General features: G+C 40.9%; 1 long non-coding RNA gene across 5 annotated transcripts in view; it reads left to right on the forward strand.

The window, feature by feature from the left end:
• Positions 1 to 13,127, forward strand: part of LOC141577436 (uncharacterized) — a 686,006-nt gene that overhangs the window by 82,929 nt on the left and 589,950 nt on the right. The window contains exon 4 of one of the 5 annotated variants that reach the window (XR_012506310.1): positions 4,668 to 4,793. The exons of the other annotated variants lie outside the window; for them this stretch is intronic. This is a non-coding gene — a long non-coding RNA (uncharacterized LOC141577436). The remainder of the gene's footprint in view (positions 1 to 4,667; positions 4,794 to 13,127) is intronic. 5 annotated transcript variants of the gene reach the window in all.

Genomic DNA, 13,127 nt, shown 5'->3' on the forward strand with positions numbered 1-13,127 from the left:
AGCCTTCAGCAACTGAGAGGAGAGTGGCAGCCTGCCTGACTAATGGTCGGTTAAAGTCTCTGATGCACAGGGATCAAATTAAATAAGGCTCTGTGTTGTCAAGATTTAGAATCTACTGATGCACCAACATTTATTCATCTGCTTTTTATTTAGCTTTGAAGGCCTGCAGGTCAGCTGCCTCTGATTCTTTTGGTGGCCTTCCAGGGCAAGGGAGGCTGAAGGGACAGGCGCAGTACAGTGTCCCTAGGTGGCAGTCTTGGATGGATAAACCCCCTCTCTCAATTGTAAGCACCAGTTGTTTTTTTATTCCTTTCTCTCTCTCTGTCTCTCCCCCTCTTCTGTTCTCTTTCTCTCTTTCCCTTTTTCTTTCTAACCAGCCATTCCCAAGAAACATTTTATTTATGTCTTTATGAACATATATATTATTAAACACTTTATTTCCAGCCCAGGAGTTGTGGGGAGGTTTCTGAATGCTGTAGCAGCAGGAGCGATGATTCCCCTAAACACTTCATAAATGTACATAAAAGGTGATGAATTTAAAAAATCAAACACAAGGCCCCCACCAAAAAGAAAATTACTTAAAATAACCAAAGACCCAAGGCGAGTATAGCCCATCCTGCACTCCCTAGGGAAAAAGTGATTGGCAAAACTGACTGCTTTTGCTTCCTCACTGGTCAAGAGGGGAATGTTCCCTGTTGCTGGAGCAGACAGCTCAGGCTGAGATCTGAAAACCTCCCCTTGGCTGTTTTGCTTTTAACCTAGGAGGAGCGCGCCGTTGTTAGCCTTGCTGACGGTGTTACGGACAGGGCATGAGGACGAAGGAGCCCTGCCTGCTCTTCCAGGGCCGCGTGGCTAAGGCCAGGAGGGAGAGTCGCCCTAATCAGTAAACATGGTTGTGCTAACCCTGGAGGCTGGATGCAAGTGGGGGCTGACCGGGGCCAGTGCATCGTTTACTCTGTCCTCAGAATTGTGCTGCAAGTTATAGATGCGTCACGAGTTCCAGTAACTTGCCAAGGCTGTGTAGCTTGCGGTCATCAGAGAAAAGACTCAGATCCAAGTCTATTTCATGCCTAGACCTAAATGCCTTCTAGGCTGCCTCCAGGTTAATTGCCTCAGACTTTGCGCCTGGTTCCTTTTCTTTCCTCCCATTGATTCCATTCTCCACAGTTTACGTCTCATTTCCCTATTCTTGCACCTCATTTCACATCTCCCGGATCTTTACCAGGTTCCCATTTCACCACTGCCATGACCCTAGATATTATCGACCTCAAAGTTGTTTTAATTTTCACAGCTTTGGTTATTAGTGAGGAGAGCGCTGAGAAAAGAAACATCACCTTTTTTGTGAGCAGCCTGCTCAGGTGCTCTCCCTATTTTTCCACCCATTGGGAAGTCCTCTTTGTTAATTTCTGTAAGTTTTTTTTTTAATATATATTAAGTACATTATCTCTTTGTCACATATGTTTCAAGTCTTTTATAAAATAATTGTCATTTTTTTTTTAGTTTGCTTATGGAAGCTATTTTTCCACGTGGAAGATTTAAATCTTTATAAACTTGAACCTGTTTCTGCTATGATTCCTCGCTTTGTTGTCTGCCTTCCACAGGCTTCTTCACTTCAGGATCATAAAATATATTTTAGTATATTTTTTCCTTTTCTTTTCAAGACCACTTTATTGAGGTATAATTGACATACAAAAAGCTGCACATATTTAATGTATAAAACAATGAGTTTGGAGATAAGTATTTACATGTGAAACTGTCGTCATAATCTCTGTAATAAACATATCCATCCCCTCCAAAAATTTTCTCTTACCTTCTTGATTTATTATTATTCTTATTACTTTCTGGTGATAAGAGCACAACACAAGATCTTAGCAGATTATTAAGTATATAATACAGCCTTGTTTACTAACAGCGCTGCCCTGTGCAGCACCTCTCTAGAATTCATTCATCTTGTGTAACTGAAACTTTGTATCCTTTGCATGGAATTTTCTTCTTCATTGTTAACTTAAAAATTTTTAATCCAATTATTATTATTTTTTGGTATGAGGTAAGAAGGAAATGTAACCTCATACCATTTTGAGAATAATACATCTTTTGAAATAATAAACATGAATGCAATAAGTACCAGGCACATAGTAACAGGCTATGAGTAGGCACTGTTTTTATTCCCATTTTTCAGCGGAAGAAACTGATGCACAGAAAGTCACAGAAATATTATGTGATTTACCCAAGTTTAAGTAATAGTATTTGGCTTTACAAATCATGGAAGTCAGTCTCTTTCAGCAGATAATCTGACCGGAGAGACCGGCTGAAGATTTAGAACTTTATGCTAAGTGATTTAAGTAGGATAACATTTTCCTCATAATTATATTTTTTTATCTTTGTTTTCCCTTATAAACATTTAAAAAATAGGACAAAACTATGTACTATCAGATGGAATTATGAGAGAAATAAAGATGTTAAAAGTTAAAGTCTAAAGACAATCATTAAATACAAATATAAGTGTACAAATATAAATCTGTGTTCCCAGCGCACCTAGTACATCTGAGAGTGCTCCACCCATCCCTATAAAGCATGGATCTGTGATATTTTGGAAGCCCTACTCATCCATTTTTGGAGCCCTTCCTGCAGGGTGAGGTGAGGGTGCCGACCACTGACTCTCTTACCCCTGCTCCGTCTGTGACAAACAGCCTAGATCTCCTGGTGTTTGGGATGCAGTGTGTTGCTTTGGAGCCTGCCTAAGCTCACTCCCCTAAACTAATCTCACATGTTTCAGGCTCATTAACTCTATACTCTAACAAGTTAAGTTCATCTGAGTTACATTTGTTAATTTGCTCTGTTACGGAATGGCTCACACTGTGTGTGTGACTCCCCCCTGGTGGCCTGAGAGAATGCTTGTAGTTTATCATCTGTGAGTCCTTTCACCGAGGGGAAAGATTTGTCTTCTTGAGTTTTACCCATAACACCGGACTTCATCTTTCTGTACTTGACTTCCTGCATCCAGAAGGAACTTTTGAATAAAGTGAAACCATCAAAGCAGTAGAGAAAACCAGTGCACTCTGGGGGACCTGGTGCTAACATATGGATGTTACTGGTCAAAATTAGGAAGTAACTTGTTTTGAACAAAAGCAATAGTCAAGTCAGCATCTCTTGTGATTCAAACAGAATTATTTCAAGTTCTGCAGGACTTTGTGTTTTAAGAATCAGGTATTTCACAAAAAGGAAGCCGAGACACATATCAAGTAAAATAGTATTTTACGACTACTTCAGTAATGCGTATGTTTGCTGGAGTGAGTTCTGAAAGTGGTCTGGCTTTTGTTTGATGGCCAAACCTAAATTCCATGTTAAAATCTGGTCTCCTATTGAATTTGAGTTCTGGTCCCGGAGGTGATATTGGGCGTGGCCTGAGATCAGACAGACTCTTGTTTTGAGCTATAGAATCTGGTAATTGTTCCTTCATAGCTTTCTCTGTGCTGCATCTCTCTCTTGCTCCCCTACACACACACACACACACACACACACACAGCCACAGAGTGAAGTGAGGTAACAGGACCAATTTCTAAGGTAACCGTCTTAGGTGTCTTGCAGGAAAAAAACCCACTTTGGAGAAAAATCAAACATTCCTTAGTTTTCAGCAATGCCCAAGGCTGAATAGAAGTTTTTAGGGAAGAGACAGAAGTGTAGTAGATAAAGACATTTGACGGAAACTCTGAACCTTGCCCGACTTGGGAATTCTCTGTGAGGACTTTAGAAGCCTGGGTGTATCAGAGATCCAGCAAGCATGGGAGATGAAACAGCTGGACTCAGGGATTCATGCAATCAGAGAAAGTTACAGACTCAGGAAGGGGAGAAATAAGGAGGATTGGGACCAGGGCACCACAGAGCTATTTTCATTATCTCTACTTAACTAAGAGTTTTTCCTAGTTTTTAAGCGAGGAAAAGATAGAAGCCAACACCCAAACCACACTACCTATTCCACGTAGTTAACTGCGCTTGAGTTAACTGGTAAATTGTCAGGTTTAAGCCACTGTTTGGGGGGGTGTCACTTAACACCTTATACTTTCTTTAGTGGCTATAAAATTCTTAGTAGAGTAATTCTCTCTATATTGTTGAAGAGACATGTAGAACGTGGTAAAATCTCTGCTGATAATGTTATGCAAGATTCTTGAGGACAGAGCAGGTCAGCATCCAGAGGATGGTGCCTACTTAAGGCCCGTTCCTTGGTTTAGTTTAGAAGGAGAAAGAGTTGTATGGCATTACGGGCAGTGAAGAGACTTTAGCTCTCATATCTAACCAAACCTTCGAATATTAAGGAATTTAAGGTCAGGACAGTAAATGACTCGTCCAAGGCCACCAAGGGAACAGAACAGGGCCAGGACCTGTATGTAAATCTCCAGGCCCTACTCCCTGGTTCTTCACCATCTGCTTTGTGATTTCACTGAATTTGCTTGTTCTGGCAAGGTGGAAAATCTCTCCTAATCTGCTTCCGAAATAAAATTTTCTCTGCCATTTGCAACACTCCAGAGAATAGAAACATAACAAAATCATTGTTTTGCATTAATACTTCCATTTTCAGCCATCCTGGCAATCAATCAGAACTTTTATCTTCTTGCCTGAAGAGACAAGGACATTTAATTCACAGCAATTTCCTTCCTCCTTTCTCTCAGCGACTCTGTTAAATAAAACATGATGGATCACACTCTGCATTTGCATGCCAGCTCAATCAGGGATGGAGCTCTGCTGGAACGGACAGGATGCCACCCTTGCCAAAACCTGGCAGAGGGGTCATGGAGGTTAGTGCTGGGAAGTGCTCAAATTCTGCACAAGTGAACATTTTTCACTCAAGGAAACGGGCCCAGTTCACAGCCAGAATGAGAACTGGAAGCTGTGCTAAAAATTAATAAATAAATTCTTACTTATGATCAACAAAGATCATAGTCCTACCTAATAAAAGCTTTTTTGGGTGGGAGGGGGATAACACTTGAATCTTAGAGAACTGAGCTGGGGCATAATCTGGCCAAGTATTCACATTGCTATACTGGTCATTTCAGATAATTCCCTCCTTCCCATAACAATTAAAACAGAATTTTTTTGAATCTCTGCATTTATAGAGACTGATCATCTTTCCTCTTCTTCAGAGTGCCCAGGGATGCTTGCCTTGTATGTGTTTTAGAGCAACCCAGTGCACCTTGCCATCTTTTTGCATATGGAGCTATTGATCAGTGTTGACAGGACCAGAAGGGTGTTATCCAGTCCAGCCTGCTGGTTTTGTGCAGACAGAGGATAACTTCTGTATTATTTTCTACAGGGAGTTTATGGTTTGTTTAATCTCAAGGTAAAATGATGAGGCGTTGACTTGAATGCAGGTCTCCTGCCACTAAGTGACAAAGCTGTTTTTATTCATTCATTTATTCATTTAAGAGATCTTATTCTGTGCTGGGACTGTAAAGATGAACAAGATATAGTAGCCCCCACAAGAAATTTACAGGCTGGTGAGGGATTATAGATCAGTTAACAATGATCATATGCAGTGTGCTAAGTACCATTGTGGAAGGAATATGAGATTCTTTGGGAGCACATAGGGGAGGTTCATAATGTAATTTGAAGGATTTAGGGAAATTGTTAATCTCCTTAATCCTTCCATAATGCAATTTAAAGAAAGTGTTCCAGAGAAAGTAAAATCTAAACTGCAATGTGAAGGATGGAGTGGAGTTAGCTTACTGAACGAGTCGGGGGTCTAGGCAGGGGGTATAATCTGAGGTGAAGAAGCCTGGCTCATTCATGGAAAAACATGCCATTTCTGTACAGGATGACTGTATATTGACAATGGTGAGAGAAGACACTGGGAAGAGAAATTGTTTAGGCTTCATAAACCACGTTAAAGATTTTGAACTTGCTTTTTATTGCAATGGGAAAGTGTTGAAAAATTACCAGAACATGAATGACAAATACATTTAGGCTGCAGAGCAATTACTCAGGCAAGTACGGATGATAGATTAGATAAAATCAAGGGAACAGACACCACCGCTATCACAGCCTAGAATCTGTCTACAAAGTCTTTAGTCACAATTGATCAGAAAGAAACTTATTTAGGAAATGAGCAAATGTGGAATTTCTACTGACTTGGTCACCAAATTTCATAGTCTTTCCTGGTTCCAAAAGTAGGATTCCCCAGTGTTAACTTCCTGAGTGGGGTAAGGTTGTGCCCGTCACTGTGGCCTCTTTGTTACATCGAGACTCATAGCTGCTTCACTTCTTACACCAGGCAGCCTGCAGCTCTTACTGGGTCTCCAGTTCCCCCTGCATGCTGGCTGGTGGTTACAGTTTTGGTAGCAGTGCTAACAGCTCGAGCAATAAGCTTCCTCATCCAGGGTTCCCTGAGAAGGCGCTGTCTTTCACAGTCTTAGTTTATAAGTTCTTGGATATTCAGAGATTCATCTGCAGTTCATCTAGCACAGTACTTTCCCCCTCTCTTGACATTCCCTATTATTGTTTCTTACTCATGGTCTTTGATTTTAATTCCCTGTTCACTTAGGGCAGTAGGCTGTATGTGATCCCAGGCCTGTGGGCCCACCAGTGACTTTGCAAAGATCGGTCATCATTTTCCAGGGGTGCCTGGCTCTGTACCTTGGGGTCCTCCAGTCCACTTTAGCAGGCGTTATGCTGACTGAGTGTATCTGGAAGAGAAACAGTCTCCATTCCCTTCTCTGAGTAACAAAGGGAAAGTAGGAAACAGTTATCTTGGTGGCTTGCTCCTTTCTGCCCATGACAGGCCCGCCGTCTTGCCACGTCTAGTCCAGGCCTCACGGTGGCAGAGACCAGCACTGCTCTCAGGAATTATCCTCACACGAACCACGTCAGGGGGCTGTCTGGCCCCACTCACTTCCAATCCAGCGTGAGTTTGAATTTAGAGGCCAATTAGAGCACTTCTAAAGTCAAGAGACAGTGGCTTATACATATTCCAGGAGGAACTTCAAGAGTAAGCTGCCCAGGAGTGGGTGCTGGTGGGGCTGAGGAAGGCTTTGGAACTGCTGGGACCTCCTTCTCCCATGACTTCTTTCATTTCAGGCAATTTTCGGTATTGAACAGGAAGTGTTAACTCCTTCCTTCCATCGTAGGTGTTCACGCTGAACCTCGAGTTTATCAGATCTCAGTACTCACACCACTTGCCATGGTACTGTCTCGCAAAATCATTAATCCAGTGTTTATTGACCTAGGTCCCAGAAATGCCCCAGAACATGCCCTGCTGTCCCCAAGGAAGCCTTCAGGCAAAGCCATCCTGGGGTCCCATGCCTGTTTTCCCAGAATCTGTGATGTTTGTTTGGCTAACATTTCCTGAGTTGTGTTAAGCTGCCAAAGAAGTGAATGGCTCAGAAATCTTCCCTTGCAGTTTGTGCCTTGCAGTGTCCCAGTGCTGGTACAGTGTTGTGGGTGGGTAGGGAGGAAACCTGCCACTTGGAGACCAGAGGTGGCACCAGGCACTCGGCTGGCAGGGGCCTATCAAGGTGAAGGTGATGGATGGGTTTGCATAAGGGAGGTAGTGATTTTAATAAGGATTATCTGAGTTAGCTCGGAATAACCAGCTGCCTATCTCCACAGGGAGCACCATTTGACATAAATGAAGACAAGGACAATGATCAAGTCTGAAAGAGAGTTAATTGAAAAGGAGTAGCATGCTCTGATCTGCAGATTGAGCTCCTTAGGAGGATTCAGCTAAGCCAGAGTGAGTCAAATGATTTTACATGCAGCAGTGTCCCTGGGAGATGCAGATAACATAACTTGATTGACCTCGAATCGGGAAAAGGCCAACATCACAGCAGCTCAAAGGGTGTTAGTTTCCTGGGGATGCGCCTCTTAATTGCAGTGTTCATTAAAATGGTGCTTTGTTTCCCCCCTTTTAGAGCTAGACACGCTTTTAAAAAACTATCAAAGGAAAGGAGAATGAAAGAATGGGATGTTCGGTATTTGACCCTTTTTCATCTTCCAGCCAAATATCTCAGCCTTTGGATTGAAAGATAAAGAAGTTTGGCTGAGGACCTGTTTCTCCATTAATTCTCCTGGGAACCAAGAACCTGTCTGAGCTAAGCCAGGATTGATTTGGTCTTGATGATTATGAGCTACATACCATATATTCTCTTTTATGTAACTCAAATCTCTGCTCAAGTGTCATCTCTTCAGACAGGCTGTGCAGGACCACCACCCCATCCACATTAGTGCCCCCATCATTTTCTATCCATCATGTCCCCGATGCACTTCTCTTTATGCTATTTAATATGCTGTAATTATATTACATACTTACTTGTTTTTCTTTCTACCCTGGATGGCTGTGACCTGCATGAAGGCAGGGACTTTGTTTAATTTACTACTGTGTCTTCAGTGCCTATAATAGTGCTTGGCACTGTTAAAATGAATGACCAAGTACCTTGGGCAAGAATTTTCATGTTTATTTCTAGTATGCTATATTCACTTTTTTCCTTGTTTGGAAAACCATGCTATCATAGATTTTAAAGTTATTTTATGATGAAACAATAATAACAAAGAGATAAAAGTACCACTGGCAATGAACAACAGAAAAGCTAGTCATAATGCGTGAGAGAAACACCAAAACTTAACAGCTGAAGAAATAGAGTGTCACAGAAATGAGCAGCCTAATATAAATATACCACAAAAATGATTTAGGTGGAGTGAACAATGTAGGAGCTGTAGCATTAAATTTCATCATACAGTTGGTATGTATGATTCTGTTAGATTGATCAACTCTGATGAATGAACTCAGTGACTAGCCATGACTTTTTTTTAATTGAAATCTTTATTGAGATAATTACAGACTCACATGCAGTGGTAAGAATGAGTAAAGAAAGATCCTGGGAGCCTTAATGCCAGCAGAGCTGGTCAAGTACCCTGTGTCTTTAAGGGCAGAGCCACACTGTTAATTTTTAAGAAATGAAAAGGGGAGAGTTCTGACCCAAGATGGCCTCAGAGGAGGCTCCTGAGCTCTCCTCCTCCCATGCACACAAAATCTACAGCTACCCAAGGAGCAGTTCCCTCTAAAAGAAAGCCAGAAACCAGTTGAGCAACTTCTACATGTCATAAATGAGAAAATACCCATGTCGAAAAGGGTAGGAAAGGCTGAGACGCACTCTCACTCAAAACCCCACCCCGGGCACAGGGACCCACAACTGGGTGGGAATTTGCAAATCCCAGGTTCTCCCTGAGGAGTGAAGGGTTTGGACCCAACGGGTAGCATCCCAGCTTTTAAGACTGCCACCTTGAGGCTTGTTTCCCAGCTCAGAAAACCAACAGGACCTGGCATCTCAGAGACTCACAAGACCATAACAAACTAAGAAAGTTTTTAAAGGTGTCACTGTAACTGTCTACCCTCTCCACCACCCCTCCAGAACTCAGCACAGATAGATCAGACCAAAAACCCTACCTCTGTTTTTTCCCTGAAAGAGGCCTTTTCATACCTTGGAAGCTACTGCCTACAGATCAGGCTGCTAATTCTAGGGGCTGACTGAGCTCCTCCCCTAGACTGGGAGCCTGGAGGGTGAGCACCATCTCTGAGTGAGCTCTCTGGCCCACTCTAGGACGCTGCTGTCTCCACCATGTTTGCCAATAGTGACTGCTATTTTTAAAATCTATGATCATTGGTCATTTTGTTTTTTGTCTCTTTGTTTTAGACCAGTGTTTCTCAGCTCTGGCTGCCTATAACACTTGAGTCCCTGATTGAATGACTCACTCCCCAGGCAGTTCTGAATTTCAGCCATGGTTGACAGCCACTGTTTGGGGTAGGATGGTAGCTGATGCAGGAACAAACTGCTAAGTTACTGATTTGGTTCAGGAGCTCATAGTAAAGGATGACATCAAATCAGAACAACCACCCAAATAGCCAAATCAGCTGACAAGTATTACTTAATGAGCCTTGCAGATAATCAAGGCTCACTGTATTTCCCATGTCATTATTTCAAAGCTATGTCTGTCAGAGGGCTGGTGAGTCTGGACAACGCAGCTTGGTTGCAAAGTCCTGAGTCCCTGTTTAGAGTCACAAGCTTAATGTGCATCTGAGTTGTCAGCAATAGATGCATAGCTTCTTGGCAAACTAGGCATATTGTGTGTGTGTGTGTGTGTGTGTGTGTGTGTGTGTGAATTACACCTTTGGTTTTGAGATAACTGTAGATTCCCATGCAGTCATAAGAAACAGTATAAAGGGATATTCTATATCCTTTACCCAGGCTATAGGACAATGTTATAACCAGGATCTGGGCACTGATGCAGGTGAGGTGCAGAACATTTCCATCGTCACAGGGAATCCCGCACGTTGCTCTCTTTTATTCACACTCGCTTCCCTTCCACGGCAATGCCTTCCTTAACACCTGGCCACCACTGAACTGGTCTTCATTTCTGTAATTTTGTCACTTCCAGAATGTCACCTAAGTGGAATCATATAGTATGTAACTATTTGGGAACTTTTTTCCCACTCAGCACAATTCTCTTTTGATTCATTTGGTGTGTTGTATGTATCAATGGCTTACTCCTTTTTATTTCTGAGTAGCATTTCATAGTATGGATGCATCATAGTTTGACCATTCACCCACTGAAGAACACCTGGGTTGGTTGCAGCTTTTGCAAAGGAAGCTGTGATAACATTCATGTATATATATTGTTTGTGAGCATACCTCCATTTCTCTGCGATAGGAGTGCTATTGTTGGGTGATTTGAAAGTTTAATTTAGTTTTTTTTTTTTTTGCAAAACTGACAAACTGTTTTCCAGAAGGGCTGTACCATTTTACATTCACACCAGCAACATATAAATGACTCTGTCTACATCCTCCCCTGCACTGGGTGTGGCCACTGTTTTTTGTTTTAGCTATTCTGATAGACATGTAGTGATAACTCAACATGGTTTTAACTTCGTTTCCCTAATGGCTAGTGATGAAGATCTTTTCATGTGCTGATCTGCTATCTGTATATTTTGGTTGAAATGTCTGCTTATACTTTTGCCCATTTCTGATTGGATTGTTTTCTTTTTTTTTTTTAACGTTGAAATTTGTGAATTCATTATACGCTTGTCCTTTGTGGTTTGGACATACTTTCTCCTGGTCTGTAGCTTGTCTTTTCATTCTCTGAACACGGTCTTTTGCAGAGCAAAGTTTTTTTTTTTTTTTTTTTAATGTTAATGATGTCCACCCTATCAAGTTTCCTTTCATAGATCATGCTTTTGGTATCAAGTCAATTTACTCTTTGCCTAGACCTGTATTCCAATTATTTTCTCCTGTTTTTTTTTCCTAAAACTATGCAGCTTTACAATTTATATTTGAGTCTGTGATCCATTTTGAGTTAATTTTTAAGTTTCTTTTTATTTTTTATTTAGCTGACAGATGTTCAATTGTTTTAGTATCATTTATTTAAAAGGCAATCCATCCTCTATTGAACTGCTTTTGTACCTTTGTCAAAAATCAGTTGGGCATATTTGCGTGAGTCTGTTTCTGGGCTCTCTGTTTTGTCTGATTGGCCTTTGTGTTTATTCCTTTGGTGATATCATTGTCCTGATTACTGCAGCTAAATGATAAATCTTGAAATTAGATAGATGAATTCTTCATACTGTATTTATTTATAACATTTTTATTGATTTATAATCATTTTACAATGTTGTGTCAAATTCCAGTGACAATTTTTCAGTTATACATGAATATATATATATTCATAGTCATATTTTTTTCTCTGAGAACTACCATAAGATCGTGTATGTATTTCCCTGTGCTATACAGTATAATCTTGTTTATCTATTCTACAATTTTGAAATCGCAGTCTATCACTTCCCACCCCCCGCCCCCTTGGCAACCACAATTTTGTATTCTATGTCTCTATGTCTATGAATCAATTTCTGTTTTGTATTTATGCTTTTTTTTTTTTTTTTTAGATTCCACATATGAGCAATCTCATATGGTATTTTTCTTTCTCTTTCTGGTTTATTTCACTTAGAATGACATTCTCTAGGAGCATCCATGTTGCTGCAAATGGTGTTATGTTGTTGGTTTTTTTGGCTGAGTAGTATTCCGTTGTATAAATACACCACATCTTCTTTATCCAGTCATCCATTGGTGGACATTTAGGCTATTTCCATGTCTTGGTTATTGTAGATAATGCTGCTATGAACATTGGAGTTCAGGTGTCATCCTGAAGTAGGGTTCCTTCTGGATATAAGCCCAGGAGCGGAATTCCTGGGTCATACGGTAAGTCTATCCCTAGTTTTTTGAGGAATCTCCATACTGTATTCCACAGTGGCTGCACCAAACTGCATTCCCACCATCAGTGTAGGAGAGTTCCCTTTTCTCCACAGCCTCTCCAGCATTTGTCATTTGTGGACTTTTGAATGATGGCCATTCTGACTGGTGTGAGGTGATATCTCATTGTAGTTTTGATTTGCATTTCTCTGATAATTAGTGATATTGAGTATTTTTTCTTGTGTCTATTGATCATTTGTATGTCTTCCTTGGAGAATTGCTTGTTTAGGTCTTCTGCCCATTTTTGGATTGGGTTGTTTCTTTCTTGTTAAGTCATATGAGCTGCTTATATATTCTGGAGATCAAGCCTTTGTCGGTTTCATTTGCAAAAATTTTCTCCTGTTCTGTAGGTTGTCTTTTTGTTTTACTTCTGGTTTCCTTTGCTGTGCAGAAACTTGTAAGTTTCATGAGGTCTCATTTGTTTATTCTTGCTTTTATTTCTATTGCTTGAGTAGACTGTTCTAGGAGAACATTTTTGAGATGAAAGTCAGATAATGTTTTGCCTATATTTTCTTCTAGGAGGTTTATTGTATCTTGTCTTATGTTTAAGTCTTTGATCCATTTTGAGTTGATTTTTGTGTGTGGTGTAAGGGAGTGTTCTAGCTTCATTGATTTACATGCTGCTGTCCAGCTCTCCCAGCACCATTTGCTGAAGAGACTGTCTTTATTTCATTGTATTTTCTTGCCTCCTTTGTCGAACATGAGCTGACCAAAAGTTTGTGGGTTCATTTCTGGGCTCTCTATTCTGTTCCATTGGTTTATATGTCTGTTTTTTGTACCAAAACCATACTGTCTTGATGACTGTAGCTCTGTAGTATTGTCTGAAGTCTGGGAGAGTTATTC

Source organism: Camelus bactrianus, chromosome 4 (assembly GCF_048773025.1).
Source record: "Camelus bactrianus isolate YW-2024 breed Bactrian camel chromosome 4, ASM4877302v1, whole genome shotgun sequence".
Classification (NCBI taxonomy): Eukaryota; Metazoa; Chordata; class Mammalia; order Artiodactyla; family Camelidae; genus Camelus; species Camelus bactrianus.